General features: G+C 40.4%; 1 protein-coding gene across 19 annotated transcripts in view; it reads right to left on the reverse strand.

The window, feature by feature from the left end:
• The window catches only part of adgrl3.S (adhesion G protein-coupled receptor L3 S homeolog), a 1,276,319-nt gene that overhangs the window by 218,961 nt on the left and 1,038,528 nt on the right, over nucleotides 1-18,830 (reverse strand). The gene's annotated exons all lie outside the window — the stretch shown is intronic.

The following is an 18,830-nucleotide window of genomic DNA, read 5'->3' on the forward strand; positions in this document are numbered from 1 at the left end:
AGGGTCAATCCGTGAATGCAAACACAAAACAACAGTTATAAACTCGACAGAACATAAGAATATAGTAGTCCATGTGCTTGATTTGATACAGATTACTCATGATGAGCAGCTGTTATACAGAGAACAGCAAACAATACATTGCACGCAAAAGTGACATACACAAAATAAGGACCAAATTAAGTTAATTTGCAGCATGGAGATGACAGATAAATGTTAATAGAGGATTACCTGAAAAGGAAATGGCATATAGTACGCACAAAGCGTACAAAGCGTTATTGCAGAAATTAATCCAAAACACTTCTGCTAATAGGCAAACCGATGCCAAGGGTTTATCTGTACTGAATATTAAGAATGAGGGCAAAGTAACACTTACAAAGGCACTTCTCCTAATAGGCAAACCGATGCCAAGGGTTTATCTTTACTGAATATTAAGAATGAGGGCAAAGGGATCCCTGGGTTAGCTATTGGACTATATTTATTTGGACTATAAATTTGTTCTGGAAAAAAAGTAAATTTAAAAAACTTGTAGGAAAGAAGAGTTTTAACATGAATGTAGACTAAAATCTATATGATTTAAAAATAATAATACATAAATACAATGCTAATTATGTGCTTTGATGATTTTTAAAAAAATTGAATAAATTATATAATGTTTGTTCACTATCTGTCTGATAACAGATTACAATAATTTGTGATACCATGAACAGAATAAGCAGAAAGAAGACACATATGCAATCATAAAATTGGAAAAAGTATTTTAACTTCAATACATGCGATGGTTTCCTTCTGGGTTAATACAAATAAACACCCTGAACCATTATGGTGCTCTGGAAAAAAGTTCTACTGTCCAGTACATTATATATATTGCATTATATATATATTGAATTAACTAAAATATATTTATAAAAATAGATTAAAACCTCAGTTTCAATTAAAATAGTTCCAAATATATTAAAACATGGGGGCCCCATCCTCCATGTTCTCATCAATCACAAATGCTACCATACACCAGATCTCTTGCTCATGCAGCTATCACTATGTCAGTATAATATCTGTCAAATTTGGGCCCTAATGCCTCAATGAAGCATTACTATCTGTAGAAATGAATTCCATGCACACAATGTGCTAACAGATAAATTCCATCAATGGCAACAGCCATCCTGCCATAAAACAATCCTTGCAGCTACAGTAATGTCCATATCAAAGAGATGCAAATAACTGGACACACTGGTGGGGGTGCAGGGATAGCAAGAGTTCCCAAGGGAATGACAATCTGCTGGATCAACAAAGGGATACATGGAGCATTGGATTATGGGATTTCTTTCACAGTGCATCCTAACTTGATTTCACTCCCTTGTCTATCTAAGAAGAGATTAACCATCTTCAAAAACAACTAACATCGACCTGATTGGCTGGGACTGTCTTTTGGGTGTGGCTATTTTGGGAAAAGGGTAGTATGCTTGTTTGAATGGTCTTCCTTATGTATATATAAAGAGCATTGTAAATACTTTGTTAGTTAGGCACTTTCATTGCACATTTTCCCTAGCCCTTTATACCTCCCGCCATCTTAGTTAGTTCCCTTTTTATTTTATACCTTTTATTTCCTTTGTAAATAAATACCACTTATTTAAAGATCAGTCTGTCTCAAGTCATTAGTCTGGCACCCCAAAATAGAGCAGATCCAGCACTATCTATGCCTACAATTATCAGATAAAGATAAATGTACAGTATAGGTATGTAAATGATATAGAAGAACACTTCCTGACTAACCTAGACAAAACATGATCAGCTGCTTTAACACAGATGGCCCACAAAGTGATATTGAGAGGGTTATCCATCTGATTAGTTTTCAAGCACTGACCTTACACACATTGAAAACCTACACAAACAAAACCCCACTCCCATGGCGGATTTTGATTAAGGCTAGGGAATGCTAAGCCTTCCCAAACTTGGCTGATAATAAAGACTCAAAAGAAGAAAATGAAAAAAGAGCTTTACTTCCTTTTTCTCCCCTCAAGATGTAAGTCCCGGTACAGCCTCAAGAGGATTGGTTAGGCTGGTGGAAGAAATTTGAAGCTTCCTGCAGCCTAGCCAATCCCCTAGTGGCAGGCCCGAGACTTGTACTTTGAGGGGAAAAAGGCTGAAGTTTAGTCAGTGCCTGCTGCCATGATTAACTGTTCCTTGATTATGCGTGTCAGGGCCAGCACCCAGGTTCTTTTATTTCTTTGCTCTTTTTTAATTCCCCTCTGCCCCTTTCCCCACCAGCCTAGAAACAGTAAAGAAAATAGTAGAGCATGCATATCAAGAAAATGCATACCACAGAAATTGGGGGGCAAAATGCAAGGTTACTACAGGTATTGAATACATTATCTGGAAACCCGTTATCCAGAAAGATCTGAAATATGGAAATTATGTCTTCCATAGACTCCATAATAATCTAATAATCCAAGTTTTTAAAAATTATTTAAAAAAATATTTCCTTTTTCTCTGTAATAATAAAACAATGCATTGTACTTGATCCAAACTAAGATATAATTATTCCTTATTGGAAGTAAAACCAGTTCATTGGGTTTATTTTCTAGTAGACGGTATGAAGATCTAAATTACAGAAACAACCATTATCTGGTCCTGATGATTCTGGATAACAGGTCCCATACCTGTAGTAAAAAATCCAAAGGGACCAGTAAAGTGATAGAAGAGAATATGGATTGGGTAAATGAGAAGAAACAGGAGAAAAAGAAAAATAGAATGTATAGGTGATGGTGGCAAACAGTATAATAAGTGAGAGAGAAAATGTTTGTTTATTTATTACTGGGGTATAAGTCATTAGAAAAACTAGAACAGCTTCTTTTACTCCCCTACCTGCCAGGGATATTAAATTATAAAGCGTTACCTTTCATAGACATAATTCAGTACAACACTGTAATTGTGGTTTCTTCTATGAAATGCCCTGTGGTTACAAGCAGAGAGGTACAATCAAAGCATCCTGGCAAGGAATAGGATAAGTAGCCTTCCCAAGCACAAATATCACCCTCCGCCAATGCCAACTCTTCAATTCACTGGACAATTTCAGATTCTTCAGTCAGCTCTTACCAAACTTTCAAAGGTAGATTCTGACAAATTCATCAGATGCATAAATCCCAACATTTTGGGAATAGAAAGAGGGACAAAAAGATTTGCCACACTGCAAAATATTTTTGACCGTGGCCATTTTGTGTCCACACCCCCTAATTACCATGTCCATTTTACAACATTTGGCAGGTTATGAAAGTTTGAACACATTTTTGTGGTTTTTACGAGTTTTGCTAATGAATGTGAATTGCCCTTAAAACTGTGAGTCTAAGTTCTCCCAAGAAACCTGATTATCTTAGATTGTTACAAAAGTATCTAAGTATCTATTCTGGGCTCTCTGCCAAAAGCCAATTAAGTTAGAAATGTTGTATCTTTTTATGTCTGTTCAGTGCAGGAGATGAAAGAGAAAGTGGAGACATTTCAGTAACCGGGAGTAAGCTGGGACTGTAGGTTGAGCTGTCAAAATCAGGACTGTCCCCTGAAAAACAGGACGGTTGGGAGGTATGCAGATTGTCCAAACAAAAAACAATTAACCAGACAAACCAGATTCATTATTAGCCCAGAAATTGAGCAACTACTCCAACTTACTGCCAATCACACAAATTCGGAGTAAGCAAAAATGCCTAGTCACGCTTCACCAATAAAATCCATGAGATTTATAGCACATTATACACCCCAGCAATATTAACCATAAAACAGACCCTGAATCCCTCCCTAAATATCCCTAAATTGACAGAGAAAGACTTTGAGACCCAATAGTTTGGGTTTGAAACCTCAATATGTCTGTGACTGTACAGTGATAAGGGAGCGGATAAGTGAGTGTTGCATGTGATCTAAGTGTAGCAGGTTTCTTAGTCAGCACGCATAACCTCCAAATCACTTGAGCCTGGTGCACGTCCAACGGTTTCCACCTTGCATCCATTTAGTCACAATTTTCCTATTATTGACAGCGCCAATCATGGGTTTCTTTTCTTAAAATGCCTTTATTGAGACATTGGCTCTGATCCCAATACACTTGGCAATGTTTCAGATTACCATCTGTCTTTTATCAAGCCACTAAAAGACCGATGGCGGTCTGAAACGTTGCCAAGTGTATTGGAGTCAGAGCCTGTTGCATGTGAATTAAGTGTTAAAGGGAATCTGTCGTCATTTTAAAAAAATGTTTTTTTGCATTTTTATAAAAAACACACATCCATAAACACTGTCTGGCAAATAAAATGTTAATCCACAAATCCATGCATAAGTTATTTTAGTTTGTATTTTGTCATGGGGGCTTCCATTTCTGCTCATTACACATTCATCCTGTGCTGCTCTAACAGCAGGCACAGCATTACCTGTGTGCTTGGAGACAGCCACTCTGTAATGAAAAGCCAGGTCGCACTATGACATGAGAATCTAGCTGTACACTCCCCCTCCCCTCTCTGCCCATGCGTGTGATGTTTGGAGGAGAGAGGTCACATGGTTTGCAGGGAAGCAATTACTTTCACTTTCCTACGTTCTGCCTGCTCTACAGCTGCACTATAGCAGCCCCTCCTCCCACAGACACTATCAAAGCTCCTGCAGTTCTGTAAGTTTGATCTCTGCATTCCTTTGGAGGGGGGAGCTTTCTCTCCTTGCTGCCTTCCTAATTAGTTTTACTGGTTACTAGATGAGGTAAAGGAGCTGTGAGTTAACTCTGCTATCCACCTCACACAGACCTTGCTCCTTTCCTGCCTGCAATACTTCTTTTTACATTAACTACTTACTGCCTCTTTTTCATGAGCTATTTTAACCCTTCCTAGACTTCCTCCTAAGTTTTCCTGGTTTTCAAGTATGTCCTCCTTATTTTATCCTTTTTTTCTATTCCCTGTCATCAGTCCTGGGAGTGTACTCCTGTGTTTCTGCCATTCATTTTTGTGTAAACAAATATAATAAACTATCTATATAAAATATTTTTTACAGTGTCCAAAATGAATTGTGTATGTGTGTGTATATATATATATATATATATATATATATATATATATATATATATATATATATATATATATATATATATATATATATATATATATATGTGTGTATATATATTTATTTTTGAAACATAAGTGGGGGCAGTGATCACAGGACTATCTTATTTCAGTCCTTCTGAAGTGGTGTCAGTGGGAGTTTATCTTGATACCTGCCTATTGTTCAATTGACAGGCTCAGCAGACAAGGCTCTATTTACATTACAGCAGCTTGTAGGAGGGAGGGGTAATGACATCACTCCAACTTGCAAGTGCAGCAGTAAAGTGTGACTGAAGTTTATCAGAGCACAAGTCACATGACCTGAGGGCAGCTGGGAAATGTCAAAATGTCTAGCCCCATAGCAAATTGTAAAACTAGATATAAAAAAATCCATTTCTTGTTTTGAAAAACGGATTTCAATGCAGGATTCTGCTGTAGTAGCACTATTAACTGATATATTTTGTAAAAAACATGTTTTTACACGACAGTATCCCTTTAAGCAGCGTTAAAAACCTTAAGGCATTGGTGTTTGCTGTGCATGCTGGGAGTGCTCTGTGCAAGGAGGGAGTAAGTGCGAATAACTAACTACTGTGTGTATTGACTGAGACAAACAGCTTTTTCTTTTCTCTGTTTGGGGTAAACTGGTAGATACATTTTGTGTATTTATTTTCTTTTTGTGTTTTAGCCTGAGATATAGTTTCTAAGGAGAACATTAAGGGGTTGTTAAGGGGTTGTTATTTTACTGCTGGTATCAAACAGCATTTTTTATCTCTTCCCTCTGCCTGCTAATTAAAGGGGTGGAGTTAATCAGGTAAATTCTGATCAGGCCTTGTGTTCTTTGGATTGAGCTGCTAAGCGAGTGTTGCACGTGAATAAGTGTTAAGCAGTGTTAAAAACCTTAAGGCGTTTAAAACTAAAAAGGTGTTTGTGAGGAATTGCACTTGGGAGACTGTAAGTACCCAGTGTAAATATTAGTGCAAGTGGGTTTGCTGGTATTACTAGTGTGTATCTTGTCACATGTTTGTGGTGTTGAAGCAGCAGTTTCATGCAGTATTTATATGTGAGATTCAGATTCACCATTTTGGCTTAAGATGAAACCTGGACTGTCCCCTGAAAAACAGTTGGGGGGACAGCTCTGAACAAGCTTGTACGGAGCAGAATGACTTTCAGAGCACCCTGGGAGGTAGTGGCTCTAATACAGGTGGTGGGGGAGTGCAAGGAAGGATAGGCAGGTTTTAGTTATAGGGGATGCAATTATTAGAAAGGTGTATAGGTTATAGTATTCTGCCATAACTACACTTCATGCCGAACAGTCTGCTGCTCGTCTGGTGCTAGGGTTCGGCATCTGGTGGAACAGATTATTGGGAGGGGCTGGGGAAGACCTGATGGTCTTGGTACACATAGGTACCAATGACAAAGTTAGAGGAGGTGGTGAAGTCCTCAAGAATGATTTTTAAAAAACTAGGAGTAAAGTTGAGGGTGAGGACTTCCAAGGTCAGTGGCATAACTACCGGGGGAGCAGGGGGTGCGATTGGGCCAGGGCCCGCACACCCTCAGGGCCCCCCGGCAGCTCGCGTGCCACTAACTCCAGTGGCAGAAAATGATTTACGGAGGGGGGCAGGGGCCCGGGCTGCACGTCCCGTGCCAGGGCCCGCCCCCCCTCTAGTTTCGTTACTGTCCAAGGTAATTTTCTCAGAGATATTACCTGTGCCTCGAGCAACATTAAGTAGACAGCAGGAGCTTAGGGAGATTAATGCGTGGCTGAGAGATTGGTGTAGGGAGGAGGGTTTTGGGTTTTTGGAGAACTGGGCTGATTTTTCAATCGGCTATAGGCTCTTTGCTAGGGATGGGCTTCACCTCAATGATGATGGTGCAGCGGTTTAGGGGGAGAAGATGACTAGAAGGTTGGAGGAGATTTTAAACTAGGCGTGGGGGGGTTCAGTAAAGGATTCCTTGGAAGACTGGTTAGATGAGGTAGTGGGAAAAGGAAGGGAAAATGGAGAGAGTATGCTATACCCCCTAATGTAAGTGAGGAGGAGGAAGTTAAGATCCTGATGAAAATAGAAAAGGCTGCTAGTTTCGGTAAAGTGATGATAATGGGGGAGTTTAATTACCCAAATATTGACTGGGGCAACAGTACTGCCAGGTCAGTTAATGGGAACGTTTATAAACATATTGCATGACAATTTTATGGCACAAGTTGTTGAGGAGCCAACCAGTCAATCAAAATTTATCAAACAATTAGAATTTTTTCAAATAGGGTGAATAGGATTAACCTGCAAACTCAAATCAAATTCAAATCCAAATCAAATTCAATTCAAGTTTTTTCTCTGATTTTCAAAAGTCCACCAAACGACTCTAAATTGTTTGTAGGAGGTCCCCTGTCAGGAAATGCTCAGTTTTGAACTGGACATGCCACTGGAGGCCTTTGTCTTGTTTTGTTCATTTGTGTTCCTGATAAACCTCAGTCTTCTGCTTTACCTCTCCGCCCATCTCATTATCCCCATCTGTTTTTCATAATGCAATCCTGACCCTTTATTAGCCTGCCCTTGACCTCTGCCCGGTGCTTGTTCATGAAGCTTGTTCACAAGACCTTGCTGTTCCTGAATTCATCTGATCCTGTTCCAAGTTAAGTTCCTGTGACCCACCTTATTCCAAGTTTCTTCCTGCCTTGTTGCTGTACCCTAGTGCCCCTTCTTGCTCTGCTTGTGGATTCCCCGGTTCTGACTCCTGGCCTGTACCTCGACTTTGTTTGTCTGCCGCCTGCCTTTACTGTTTGGCCTGTTTATGAACTGTATCCCTGCCTGTCACTTTCTACTACAAGTTTGTATATACTTTGTGAACATCATGAGTTGTAATCACTTCTAAGTTTATTAAATATTATTTCATCGTTATCATGGATTTGGATCTCTGTAATGCTGTGTACGGTTACACCCCGGGTTACCCAGTCTTCAGGCTCCCAACTTCCTGGTACTCCACGACGTCTCCCCAGGGAATAGGGATGTAGCGAACCGCCGAGTATGTGTTCGCGAACGCCGTTCGCGAACACCGGCAAAAAATGCGAACAGTTCGCGAACTGTTTGCGAATTTCGAACATCCGAAAATCGTTCGATTCGAACGATCGTAGGATTTTTAATCGTTCGATCGAACGATTTTCGTTCGAATCGAACGAAAATCGTTCGATTTTAGCGATCGAATGGTCGAATGATTTTGACGCGAACGCCTATTGGCGAACGTCGCGCGACGTTCGCGAACTTGCGGCGGACGCGAACAGCCGATGTTCGCGCGAACAAGTTCGCCGCAGAACAGTTCGCTACATCCCTACCAGGGAAGACGTGACAGAATGAACAAGCCATACAGAAAGGAGCCTGCTTATAATTCCTCCATGTCTGGTGATGTTGAGCTACAACTCTCTTAAGCCCAGTGGCTCACTACACTCAAGAAATACAAAGGTGAGGAAGATTCATTTTATGATTTTCTGGCAGTATGTAAAGAATTTGTTTTTTAAAGAGCAGACTAGTTCAGTATCTCTAGGGCTGAATGGTGTATTGTGGAGAAAGCATGATATTTGAATAAACCTCGCACCTTTTTGTCTTACCTTAAAGAAACCTTCACTTGAGATCTATGGCCAGTTTCTTCTGATTTGTTTCCCTCTTCAAGTACTTCTGCAACTCCTGGTTCAGTAAAACCCTTCCAGCTGACTCCTCCAGTTCTGGTATTCAGAGCTTGGCAGGCTTCAAATTATTAATATACACCATCCCTCTGTTCCATCTTTTTATGATAATGAAGAAGCGGACTGGGAGGATGAGTCTGCTGTGAATGGTGAGGTCTGAAAAGATATAGACTCTGAGGAAGAGGACTGGGAAATTATAGACTCTGTGGAAGAGATTCAAACTGCAAGCAAGCCCATGTCTGTTTATTTGCCTTTGGTTCAGTCAGTATCTGCTCCTCTAGATTATTGCCAAGCCTACGCCTGCTTCCCTCAATTCGTTTTTCTGTTACTAACCAGTCTCTTGCTCCTGTACCCGCAGTCCAGTCTCTTGCTCCTTTACCCGCAGTCCAGTCTCTGGTACCCACAGTCCAGTCTCGGTACCCGCATTCCAGTCTCCGGTTCCGGTACCCACATTCCAGTCTCCGGCTCTGGGACCCATGTACCAGTCTCCTGCTCCTGTACCCGCGGTCCAGTCTCTGCTTCCTGTACCCGCAGTCCAGTCTCGGCTTCCTGCACCCGCGGTCGTCTCCGTTTCCTGTACCCGCGGTCCAGTCTACGCTTCCTGTACCCGCAGTCGAGTCTCCACTTCCTGTACTGACTGTTCCTGTGCCGGCTTCCCAGCCAGTGTCTGTTCCTGTGCCGGGTTCCCAGCCAGTGTCTGCTCCTGTGCCGTCTTCCCAGCCAGTGTCTGTTCCTTTGCCGGCTCCCTGAAAACTGCCTGTTCCTCCGCCATTGCTTCAGTCTCCAGCTCCTGTGCCAGTGCTTCAGTCTCCTGCTCCCGTGCCAGCAGTCCAGTCTGTCCCAGCCTCCGTGCCAACAGCCCAACCTGTTTCAGCCTCTGTGCCAGCAATCCAGCCTGTTCCAGCCTCCGTGACAGCAGTCCAACCTGTTCCAGCCTCTGTGCCAGCAGTCCAGCCTGTTCCAGCCTCCGTGCCAGCAGCCTTGCCAATTCCAGCCTCCGTGCCAGCAGCTTTGCCGGGTTTAGCCTGTGAGGACCTGTGTACCACGGCCACTGGGCCCAAGGACAAATCTACTTCTAGACCTGCTGTCCCTGCTGCGGGATCTGGTGCTTCAGATTCTACCAGTCTTGTTGCTATTCGTGATGTTCTTCCTGTTGTCCTGTGCAATCCCCCACCTCTTCAGGCTCCCAACTTCTTGGTACTCCACAACGTCTCCCCAGGGAAGACGTGACGTCTCCCATAGGCTAAAACACCAATTCGGCAGATTTTAGATGATAAATAGTCGAATTCAAAAGAGAGGCATTTAAAAACTACAAGTCTGTTGGGACAGAAGCTGCATTTAATAAATATAAACACTATAATAAATGTTATAAAACAGCAATCTGGAAGGCAAAGATAGGTAATGCATTGCAGCTGAGGCTGACTAACACTAAAAAGTTTTTTAAGTATATTAATAGTAAAAAGATGTGGGTTGAGAGTGTTGCTCCTTTAAATAATGGTACCAGTATGGTTGTAACAGATACAGAAAAGGCAAATGTGCTAAATCAGTTATTTTCTTCAGTGTATACAATAAAGGAGTCAAAGTTTCCAGGGTAACTTCCTAGCAGCGCAATCTAGTCAGTGGCTGACTCAGGATATGATTCATAAAGCTTTAATAAAAATGAATGTAAACAAGGTGCCTGTGCCAGATGACATACACCCCTGGGTTCCTTTTAATGATTTTCATCTAGTATGGTACCTGTGGATTGGAGAAAAACTGATGTCATTCCAATATTTAAAAAGGGATTACGATCTCAGCCTGGCAATTATAGGCCAGTAAATTTGACATCTGTGTTGGGCAAATTATTGAAAGCTTGTTAAGCGATCACATTCAAAATGTTGTCCTACTGAATGGCATTATGAGCATCACTCAGCTTGGCCTTCTGAAATAAATGCCTGGTGTATAGTGATGGAGGGACTACAAATAAACACGCTATGGTTTGCCCCTACTTACATTGGCCTTTGAGTGCCAGTAAATCCTTTGGAGTTTACGAAGAATAGGTAATGTCAGACAAATCTGAATGCTTTTATGATGAGGTAAGTAAGATGCTGGACAGTGGGGCATCAGTAGATATGATCTATTTGGATTTTGCCAAAGTGTTTGGATACCATGCCCCACAAACAACTACTTTCTAAACTAAGGTATGTTGGGCTTAATAAAGTCATTTGCACATGGATAGGAAACTGGCTACAGGATTGAGTACAAAGGGTGGTTGTTAATGGTACATTCTTTACTTGGAGTAAGGTTCTTAGTGGGGTCCCTCAGGTATTTGGTCCACTTTATTTAACAGGATATGATTTAGGGGAAGGTATTGTAAGTAATGTATCAGTGTTTACAGATAACATGAATCTATCCAGCCAAATTAATTCCATCCAGGATGCGGCCTCCTTGCAACAGGATCTTGAAAAACTGGCAATCTGGGCAGCTAAGTGGCAAATGAGATTTAATGTTAATAAATGTCATGCACCTGGGACGTGAAAATATCCAAGCCACTTATACCCTTAATGTGACTGCATAATGGAAAAGTACCTTGGAGTCCTTGTAGATAATAAACTTGGGGGCATGGCCTGCATGGAGATGGAGTAGGAAGCGTCTAGTAGGAGCTCTGAACAGGGGAGCGCTATAACCACTAATTTCCTGCACAAAAAACACATGAGCAAACCTTCACCTGCAACAGAAAACCCGGTGGAGTGCTCTCCTCTATTCTGATGGTGCGGAGAAGCCGTCAGAGATGAGTGACCGAGAGTAACAGCACAGCACCGATCATGCCTTCTTAAAATGGTGCTGTGGTGTTTATACAAAGGGCCTGTGCACAAGAGTTATACTGTGTACATAGTACTTTTTATACTGCTTAAAAGGATTAGAGAAAGAAATTCCTTAACTTTCTGAACTGGTCATATCAGGGGTTTTTTCTACCACAATTTAGATTTGTCGGGTAACACTACTGTTGAAGTGTAATGGCTGCATGAACCTGCTAAAAAAGCACTCTAGATACTCTACTCATCCTCGGCTACCAAAAAATAACATATTGGCGACGAGATGTCTCTTCTACCTCTGCAGCAGCCTGCAGCTTTTCTTCCAAACCCTGGTAAGCCTACCATACCTTTTACTGCTTGGATCCATATGTTTGAAAACTACATTATTGCTGCTGACCAAGGGGAGATTTCTGCTGCTAGAAAGCGTGTTTTACTTATTCACTGCCTGGTAGCAGAGGGACAGCGTATTTTCTATACATTACCATTACCTATGAAACTGCTCTTACTGCTTTTTCGTGCCAAGAGTAAATGTGGTGGCTGAAAGATATAAATTCCGCCAACGTGGACAACGTAATGGCGAATCCACAGAACAATTTGAAGCAGATTTGAGAGAGCTGGTTGTTACCTGTGACTTTGGGAATCTAACAGATGAAATGCTAAGAGACCAAATAGTGGGGGAAAAAAAATCACCTTGAGAAACTTGTGGTAGAGGCTAAAACTCTCAGTCAGAGAACTGCTGGGAATGTACAGACTGTGAATCCAGCAATGTGGCATAATAAATCACAGTCTCAGGCAAAATACAGTGCTAAGGAAAGGGATTCACCTACACTGCAAAACCGTGCAGCAAATACAAATGAAAAATACTGCTTCCGCTGTGGTTCAACACACTGCAAATTATGCAGTAGGACATTTTGCTAGATCTGCCATATTTCTGCTAAAGATGTTCATGAAGTCACTGCTTCAAATATTACGGTATTAAGTGAGGATAAAGCTGATACATTTATTCTAGACAGGTTTATATGCACTGTCAGTGTCAATACTGCTTCTGCTGACAAGGTACACTCCATTAACCTGATGCTTGATACAGGTCCAGCTGTTTCTATACTACCAAAGTATGTTTTCTTGAAATACTTTGCAAAAGATCCACTTGTTGCACCTGCCCTGAGACTGGTCAGTTACTTAAAGGATCCAATCCCTGTGCTTGGTTGCTTGCCAGTGACTGTACAATTTGAATCAAATACTGCAAAATGTGACTTTTACATTGTGAATAAGGGTACTGCTATACTTGGAAGGGATCTCTTTGCTGCATTAAACCTACAATTAGTTGATGGTATCATTAATACAGTGCCTGCCACACAGCCTGTGTCTAAAATTTCACCACAAAGCAACACTTCACTGGGCTGTGCAAAGAACTTTGTACACAAAGTTGAGTTGAGACCAGATGTATAACCAGTACACCAGAAATTGAGGCGATTGCCGTACTATAAGGGAGACTGTCTCACAGGAACTAAAGAAACTGGTAGAGCAAGATGTGATTGAAATCAAAATCCTATGAATGGGTTTCACTAGAAAACTGGAGGTATTCGATTGTGTGTTGATCTCAGTGAACCTAAGAAGGCAGTTGTTATGGTTAATCATCCCTTGCCACACATAGAGGAAATATTTTCAGAACTCCGAGGAGCAAAATTCTTTTCTACCCTGGATCTTCAGAGTGCTTATCATCAAGTATTACTGCATAAGGAAAGCAGAGACTTCACTGCATTTATCACTCAAGATGGTTTGTTTCGGTTCAAGCGTGTACCTTATGGACTGGCTTCAACACCGAGTTGTTTTCAAAGACTGATCTCTTCTATACTCCATGGCTTACCTGGTGTACAGTGCTACTTGGATGATATAATTGTCTATGCTCTAACTATGGATCTCCATGACAAGTACCTAAAAGTACCTAAAAAATAAATGCATTGATTCTGCCGACTGAAACTGAATCTTTCCAAACTTCAGACAAAACTCAGCTGTCATTTCTGGGTCATATAATTTCACAAGATAGATCACTGCCTGACCCTGACCATGTCAACGCTGTTACACAAGCACCTACTCCATCTGATTTCCAGACCTTACGAGGTTTCTTAGGTCTTTCTTCATGGTATTCTAAGTTTATTCCCAACTATGCACCAGTTATGGAGCCACTTAGAGCACTACTACGTGGAACTTTAAGTCTGGTGTGGTCAGAGACTGCTCAACATAGCTTTGAAACAATGAAACAGCTAATTAGAACAGTCCAGCGCTAGCTTTATTTGATCCTGCACTACCCACTATGGTTACTACAGATGCTTCAGACTATGGCGCTGGTGCAGTTCTCACACAGATCCATGCTGATCATACAGAGAAAACTGTTGCATTTGCATACAGAACACTTACAGAGGCAGAGCGTAAGTATTCAACTGTTGAAAAAGAAGCTCTAGCATGTTTTTGGACAACAGAAAAATGGAGAACCTACCTATGGGGTAGAGAATGTACCTTATGATCATAGCCCAAAAACATGCTAGAGCTTCTTTTTCAACAGTTGAACACTTTGCCTCTGTAAGTGTTCTGGATACAAATGCATGTAGTTACACTGCTTACAACAAAAGGACTAGGAAGAGCTGGAATGCATATAGCATATATTTACAGAGTTCCTACATAACTACAGAGCAATGTGCCATGCAACAACCCAATCATCTCCAGCTGAATTATGACATGGCAGACAGATGTGCACTAAGTTACATGTTGCAGACATAAAACTTCCACAAAACACTGTGCCTATAAAATTGTTTACTGTTGACATTGTCAAACGTCAACAAGCCAAATGCAAGGCTTATATGGACAGAAAACGTGGTGCAAGGCCTGGATCTTTAGTCAGAATTAAGAAACCAGGACTACTGAAACAAGGACAATCTTAATTTAATACACTATTTGAAGTGGGACGCCAGCGAGGACCATACACATATGAACTGTCTGATGGATGCATATGGAATGCAAGTCATCTTGCCCCTGTTAGGATTGACTTTGGAGAAGCTCCATTTGATGAAGGACATTTTGCTACTCCTAATAATAACTGCAATAGACCCGAAGAAAGTGAACCTATAAGGCATATTGAGAGAATCAGAAAACTACCTGCATGGACCAAGGACTATGTGATGTAAATAATGCATAATATTGCTTTAACCCTTTGCCTGCCAAGCTTTAGGGCTTTAACTGCCAAGAATGTACCTAGTACATTCTGGCAGAAATCAGTGCTGATCTCTGCATCAGTGGCTTTAGCTGACGATGCCCACGCACTTCCTGGCTGCAGTGACTCAGCATACACACTGCTTCAAGACTTTACAGCAATCAGATTGTCCCTCCTGCTCCAGGAAAGGTAAGTGGCCTTCATTTACACACTACACACACTTGTATACATCTATACACATCTATACACACTTACACACTCATTTTAATAAAGATTCTTTTTTTTTCTTTTTTTTGTAAAGTTATGTACACTTATTTGCACTTCATTTCACACTTATATACACACTCTCACACTGTCAAATCACTTTTAGAGGTGTATACACATGTATACACAAAAATAACTCACAAAGAGGTTTTTTTAAAAAATGTTATACTTTTTCATTTTAATAATTTGTGTTTTTTTTTACCCCTAAAAACTGTTTGTTTTGGCAGCATGACAATTGGGTAATCATTTTTAACCACTAATTATGCTGTCAGATCAGTCATTTTGTTATTTCATTGATTTACACAATTTTTGTGGTTTTATTGGAATTTTACCCCTGCATTAAAAAAATTAAAATAAAACCTCTGTCCGGCACTAACTACACAATTAGCTTCTAACTAACTAGGTGAGGATCTAACATTCAGCACCTAACAGAAAACAGTATTTGTGGCACAGCACGCACTCACATGAATTTGGCTCTCTAACAGGCCTGCACTGCCTTCTCTTTTCCCCAGGATTGAGAGAGAGAGAGACACACAATCCCTTCCCTACTTAAGGAGAGAAAACACCTGTTCCTCTCTCAGGTGTTGGGCAAACCCGGTCTGTCCATCTGGAATCGGATCCCGCCCAACACTCAACACTCTCGTAAACCAGGTCCTTTTTCCGGCTATTACAGCTAGCCACAGACCCGTGAAAAAATGTACATTTACCTGGTTGCTTCAAAACAGTATGACAGAAATCTGGATGATACATACATCCCTTCAACCAATTTCCCAGCATTTATGTTACAGTACTTTTCTGGGTTTTCTGGGATGAACGTGCTTTTTCTAACTTTGCCCCCCCCCAAACTATGTAAATGTGCTGATTCTGCAGTATCTGGCATTACAGAACTGATAGCTCAAATGGGGTATCTAAATTTTAGGGCCCCTATATACCACATGCTTGGGTACACCTATACATATTGGGAATCAAACTGTTCAGTGGACCCAGGCTTTCATATTTAGGGTGTTTTACATTGATACCTAATGATGTGTGGGAGATATGATGCTGTAGAGTGGAAGCTTTGAGGTAATTTTTCCAAAAATTCACCAATTTCTATAAAACATTATAACTTTAGGAAACATTTGCAACTTGGTAGTTTAGTACTTTAGTAGATTAGTATTTACCCATTTTTGATTCACCAGAATCTGTTCTTTCTAATAATGGTTTAATAAGTTTTCTAGGGTAAAACTACTGTTAGTAGAATGTTTGGCCTTGAAATCAGAAGTATGCCAATTGGGGAGCGGTGCTTTAGAAATTATGTACCAGAAAGAAAGGAACTGCAAAGAAGAGCTAATGAGGTTGCACAGCTTTGTTAATAAATATAATTAAAGTGTGTGTAATTTGGAAACCATAAAAGGAATGATTAATGCCTTAAACATTTTTTTTGATGAGTGCAAATAAATTCATTCAAAATAAATTCATTGTGTCCACACTTTGATATGTTGTCAATATTGTATCTTGTGATAAACAATTAAGAGTAATAAATTAATAAAGTGCAATAGTGCTAGGAGTGCTAATTATGTAAGCCACAGTTTGCATTCCACTAGTCTGTAGAAGAAGGAATCACCCAATAAAACATAAAATTTAATGGTTCATTTAAAATCAAAAGAGGGAATTGATGATATATAAAAACACTTAAAATTATGATGTATCCCGATCTGGTTTCACTGTTGTAAGGATTGCAGTATATCTGAGTAATGAAAATACTGGTCCCACATAGATCATTACATCAGCCTATATGCCCTTGAGGGCATATAGGCTGATGTAATGATACTTACCCAAGGTATATCAGTTTTGATTGGGAAAATAGATGAGTTAAAAACAGACTTTGCAATCCTAATGCATGACGTACAAAAGCTGAGGGAGAAAACAGGAGAGGCGGAAAGAAGGGTCAGTGATCTTGAAGACCTAACAATCCCAATACTAGGCCATATTATTGCTATGGAGAGATAATTAGCACAGCTGAAAAGTGAAGCGGATGACCTGGAAAATTGCCTCCAGTGAAACAACATAAGGATACATTTTGGAATTAACACTTGTGCGATACTTCAAGGTCTAGCATACAAGGTGTTTGTTTGTCCGTTGTTTTTCCCACAATGGGAGCCACCCAATTTTTTTGACTATAGACACCCTCCTGATCCCCACCCCAACTCATACTAAATGTTGCGAGATTTGGGCGTCATTTTGCCTTTGAGAAAGCCTATACAGGCAAAACGTACGTCAGGCGTTTGCTCTATCGAGCATTCTAAGGGTGGGGAGGATGCACTCCGGAGGTTGCTGAATGGTGCCAGCAGTTTCCTTCTAATAACGGAGGTAGCATTGGACAGACCGGTGATGTTGTTACCAGCAATCACACAGACTTAATTTTTGGGCTTTGCCCGCTTCCAATTTTTGATGTTGCATTTGCACTAACGATAGGGAATAGGCAACATTTACTTAGGTGCCTCTGAGAGGACAAAGCGCCAGTTACTCTATGCACACCATATTGGAAACATATATGTCTGTATAATACTGCAAGGTACAGCACACTCGGTTTGTCCTCTGTTTGTATGCAATACCTTTGGTTATTTAACCCATTGTGTTCATGTCCAAACTTTTGGTGTTGCTTTAACACAAGACATAGGGAATAAACCATACCTACTTAGGTGCCTCTGAGAGGACACAGTGTCAGTTTACTCTCCTTACACACCATTTTGGAATTAACACTTGTGTGATACTTCAAGGTCCAGCATACAAGGTGTTTGTTTGTCTATTTTTTTGACTATAGACACCCTCCTGATTTTCATACCAACTCATACTACTATTAGAGGGCATATAGGCTGATGTAATGATCTAGGTGGGACCAGTATTTTCATCACTCAGATATACTGCAATCCTTACAACAGTGAAACCAGATTGGGATACATCATAATTTTAAGTGTTTTTATATTTCATCAATTCCCTGTTTTGATTTTAAATGAACTATTAAATGTTATGTTTTATTGGGTGGTTCCTTCTTCTACATACTAGTGGAATGCGAACTGTGGCTTACGTAATTAGCACTCCTTGCACTATTGCACTTTATTAAGTTATTACTCTTAATTGTTTATCACAAAATACAATATTGACAACATATCAAAGTGTGGACACAATGAATTTATTTTGAATGAATTTATTTGCACTCATCAAAAAAAAATTTTTAAGGCATTAATTATTCCTTTTATGGTTTCCAAGTTACACACACAATATAATTATATTTATTAACAAGGCTGTGTGACCTCGTTAGCTCTTCTTTGCAGTTCTTTTCTTTCTGGTACAAATTCCACATTAAGCCCATACTGGGCCAAACATGATCAGCTCAATGAAACAATTCAAAACAGTACTGAGACCTTTCTAGCCATGAACAAAGGGAACACCCCTTAGCCATAACTTGGGATGCCTTTGCATAGATAAGGGGCGAATTTATTAGTAACATTAAGACAATCACGAACACAATGCAGGCAGACATAATTCCAAACACCCCTAAAGCCCAGGAGAATGAAGCTGACTATGTAGCCCAACAGCCAAAGAGTACTTATATTGGCACAGGTGGCGCTAACTAAAAAACATGTTCTCTATCAAAGGGCTAACATTTTTGAATCCGGGGAAAGTACTGGCAATCCTCTCAAAAGACATTGCAACCACCATAGCCATTCCAGTGGTGAAATGTCCCTAAGGAGAAATAGTCTCTTCCCTGAAAGAGATAAACTATAGGTTCTCTGGCTACTATACTGAACTACATACTTTGAAACTGAAAACCTCCTCTGATGAGA

This window comes from Xenopus laevis, chromosome 1S (genome assembly GCF_017654675.1).
Source record: "Xenopus laevis strain J_2021 chromosome 1S, Xenopus_laevis_v10.1, whole genome shotgun sequence".
Lineage (NCBI taxonomy): Eukaryota > Metazoa > Chordata > Amphibia > Anura > Pipidae > Xenopus > Xenopus laevis.